Below are 4489 nucleotides of genomic sequence, written 5' to 3'. Positions count from 1 at the left end.
GATCACAACAAGCTTCTGGTTGATCTGATTGGCTGACTGTTCTCTCTCTCTCTGTGTGTCACCGTTCTCCTCTCACAGCTTAACGGAGGAAACACATCACAACAATACTGCTGAAACCAGCATGGACCGACTCCGACCCTCTACTGACCTCAGAGTCTCCAGTCTACAGTGTGGACTCACCACAAGATCAGACGGCACCTTCACATCTGAATCCTGCAGGTAGTTTCCAGTCAGCTCCAGCTCTCTCAGATGGGAGGGGTTGGACTTCAGTGCTGAGGCCAGAGAAGCACAGCTGATCTCTGACAACCAGCAGCTCATCAATCTGAATAAAGAATAAATGATGTAAGTTTAAAAGACAACGTTCCTGCTTGAAATCATTCAATGTATAATAATGTGTTCAGAGCTGAAGAACGTTTAGAACGTAGAAGTTTAGAAAATGTAAACTCCAAACACCTGAAGCCAACAGGATGCAGGTTAAACAGTGAAACAGAGCTCTCATTAATATTAATGACAACGTGCTGCTACTTCAATAAAGACGTAGTGACTTCACCTCTTCAACTCTGACAGCTCCACCAGTGGATCCATCCATACAAACTCATGTTGAGCAGCCAAACACAAATACAAACCACAGAAACTGATTCAAGATTCAACTCAAGATCTCAAAGTTTCTAAAGATGTCCAATATGTCAGGATGGATTTTGGGGGAAAGGGAAGAAAATCAGGCAACAAAAAAATCAGCTAAAGTACATCTGGTACTTACACAACCTGGGCATGAAAATGACGAGTGCGTCAGTCTGAAACTGTGCTGCGTGCCGCTTTGCATTGGGTGTAAGAGGGCCCTCAGTTTGGATCAGTATAATATCAACCTTATGTCTGCAGTTTAGTGTCACCACAACTTTCACATCATATTAATCTCAGTACACAAGTAAAAAATGGTGTATGACCTCAGAGTCTCCAGTCTACAGTGTGGACTCTCCAGAAAACCACACAGATGCTTCACTCCTGAATCATACAGGTTGTTGTTACTCAGCTCCAGCTCTCTCAGATGGGAGGGGTTGGACTTCAGAGCTGAGGCCAGAGAAGCACAGCTGATCTCTGACAACCTGCAGCCCCTCAATCTGAATAAAGAGTAAATGATGAAGATAAAAATCACTTAATAATCCAGTCAGATGTGTTCAGGTTTTAAATGTGTAGCTCAACATCACTATGTCCTAATCAATGATCTTTTCCCTAAAATGAGTAGAGTGACTTTGTCATTGTGTTATTGTGGATCATCATAATGTCAGCCTTCTACAGACATCATCCAGATGTCACCACAACATTCATACAGCTGTTCATGTCAACACACATCAATAACATGCTGCTGATCTCAGTCAAGTCTGGAATTAGAGGATCAATATTAAATCAGACTTGTTGGACTTCATTACTTCATTTATTACATGGCCTTCTTCTCACTGTATCTGGTAGCTTAGCAGGTTTATGTAATTTACAGGAAAGGTCCACATTCGTTCAAGTGTGTCTGTAAACAACAACCACATGTCATATGTACATTAAAAGAGTTATTGGTGGCAGTAATCATTCCTCCTGTGAAGTGGTCCCTTTATAACACAACTACACTGTAAGAAATGACTTCATAAATTCAACTGAAACTAATATGAAGATTCAGCAGCCGGGACAATTCAACTATCTCACGATTCGATATGTATTGTGATTTTTAAGTACTGTGATTCTACGAATGATTTGATTTTGCGCTTTATTGTGATTTTTGTTAACTTTTTTAACACTAGACCATGGGAAAAAGTTGAATTGTACACATCTAGGGACTTTTACTTTGGAAAATCTCTAAATTAATCCAGTCAGAATGTTTGATTTTCAGCATGTATGTAGTCAGAGATGTCCTGAAGTCAAATATATCAGTCATGGTCAGGAATTATTCGTTACATTTTTTCCAGCAACCCAAAAATATAAAGAATAAAGACATTTCCCTCACAGATTAGTGGTATTTTCTTTTTAATTTATAAAGACATGTAATGCGTTATACTTCTGGTGAATATAATCCATCAATCTTATTTCCATAGATGTATTTTGTAGATACATTTCCCTTTGTTAACACCTTATTTTGAAAACCGGACGTAGTCCCACGTGTCTACTTCCTCTAACTTCTCCAAGGTGGTCTCTAGCTCTCCCGTCAGCTCTGTTCTCTTTATCCATCCATGGTCAGCTCCATCGGGGCCGTTTCAATTCATTTAACATAAATGTCAGTATCTGGGTGCTCTACAGTTGTAGCGTCGGCCCATTTGACCACGGAGACGAGAGCGGTGGCCGGCTCGACCGCACGTTACCGCGATACGATAACGTTTCCTGTCCGTGACAGAGTTAGCATGTAGCTTTAGCCGTGATGTCTAGTTCTGCTTTTCCTGCAATGTGTGAAACCCAAAGTGTTTCCATCCTTTACTGGATGTGTTGTGTTTACCACGCTGGATTTAACATGTGAGGGTGCAGGTCGTATCCACGCTGACCCTCCAATGTTTTATACTTCCTCGTTTCGGCTCGCTGCGGTTTGTTTTGGTTGGAACGGATACGGAACGGATACGGAACGGATACGGAACGGATACAGAACGGATATGACGTCACGTTACTCAGACTACAACAATAAAAGCAATAACTTCCTTCTACTTCCACCTAGACTCAAATGGAGTAAATTTATCGATTCTGGCATTAAAACATTGATTTCAAAATCGTAAAAAAAAAAAAATTGCGATACAAAGGTGAATCAATTTTTTTCCCCACGGTAGTGTTTACCAAGGTTACAGACTGTTTAGTACCAAATTCCCTCTTTGTATTACTAATCCTCCGACAGCTCAACAAGGAAACTGTCAAACACAACATACTTACTGGATACATACTAAGGCTCGGCAATATATCCATATTATATTGATATCGTGAGATGAGACGAGATATCATCTTAGATTTTTGATATCGTGATATCGGGATATGCATAAGTGTCGTCTTTTCCTGGTTTTAAAGGCTAACTTTCAATAAAGTGATGTAATTTTCTGAACTTACCAGACTGTTCTAGTCTGTTCTATATATTTATCATTTACACTTAGTCATGAGATCCACATTACTGATGATATTTATCAAAAATTCATGTGTAAATATTTTGTGAAAGCACCAATGGTGAATCCTACAATATCGTCGCAATATCGATATCAAAGTATTTGGTCAAAAATATTGTGATATAGAATTTCTCACGCAGAAGTCACCCAGTCCTAATACGTCTTACCTAGACTGCTGAAGCCTATGATTAGTTTAAGATCAACCTTACAGGCCATTTTACACAGAACAAGATCTGTGGATTTTGTCCCTCATCTCGTAACACTCAGGTTATACGGGGATTGCTTCACAGACAGAAGGAATGATGATAGACATGAATAACTCTTTGAATGTACATCATGAACATGTGAGTATTGTATTCAGATAGACTTAAAAAAAGATGAACCTGCAAAGATGTTTCTGATGCAGAATATTTATTTGTTTTTTGCTGCAATCTAAATGTGTGTGGCTTCAAATAATTAGACAATGCTGACATGAAAACAGAGCACAGTTAGATCTGCTGTCAAAAAGAACGTGGGAATAACTTAGAACCACAGAAACCTCTAATTTGAAGGTGTCGTTCAAAATCATCACTTATGTGCCTTTAAGTTGGTGCAATACGTGTTTGTGAGAGTGCTGCACCTTTAGAAATGTTCAAATAGAGCGCTACAGGAATGAGTCCTGAAACCCAGAAATGAGTTAGCATTTTAGCAATTCCTGTTCCCTCGTCTTGAGGTCAATGGGTTTTTAGTTAGATGCCTGAAATAAGGTCTGTGGTTAAAGGTCCAGTGTGGAGGTTCTGGCGGTATCTAGTGGTGAGGTGAGGAGATTACAACCAACTGAAGCCTCTCCTGTGCCAAGCATGTTGGAGAGCTGAGGTGTGTACAAACTATATGAGCTACAGTCAGTGAACTGACCTCAGCGTCTCCAGTCTACAGTTTGGACTCTTCAGTCCAGCGGGCATCAGCTTCACTCCTGAATCAGCAGGTAGCTGCCACTCAGGTCTAGCTCTCTCAGATGGGAGGGGTTGGACTTCAGAGCTGAGGCACAACTTCACAGTGAGTATCTGTGAGTACACAGAGTCCAAGTCTGTCATGGCACAAAAACATTTTATAATGAAAGAGGACAGATTATATTACTTCATGCATTTGATGACTAAACAGTTTGATATAAACTTCTTTGATTAACATTTGCTCCTCACATCAGTGGCTTTCAGCCTAATCTCTATCTCACTGGTTGACATGAAACAATAATTCTCATCACTCTCTCTCAAACCTGCAGACTTTAATATTAGTTTTTCTTTAATCTTGCAGATGAAGAGAGAGAACATGTAGTTACATTGAGGCTTCCCTAATGTCCAGTCCGTCAGTGTGATCTGATCCCAGGTCTGGTC

Source organism: Sebastes umbrosus, chromosome 22 (assembly GCF_015220745.1).
Source record: "Sebastes umbrosus isolate fSebUmb1 chromosome 22, fSebUmb1.pri, whole genome shotgun sequence".
NCBI classification, from domain to species: Eukaryota; Metazoa; Chordata; class Actinopteri; order Perciformes; family Sebastidae; genus Sebastes; species Sebastes umbrosus.
The sequence above is the reverse complement of the archived record's forward strand: the minus strand, read 5'-3'. Positions refer to the sequence as shown.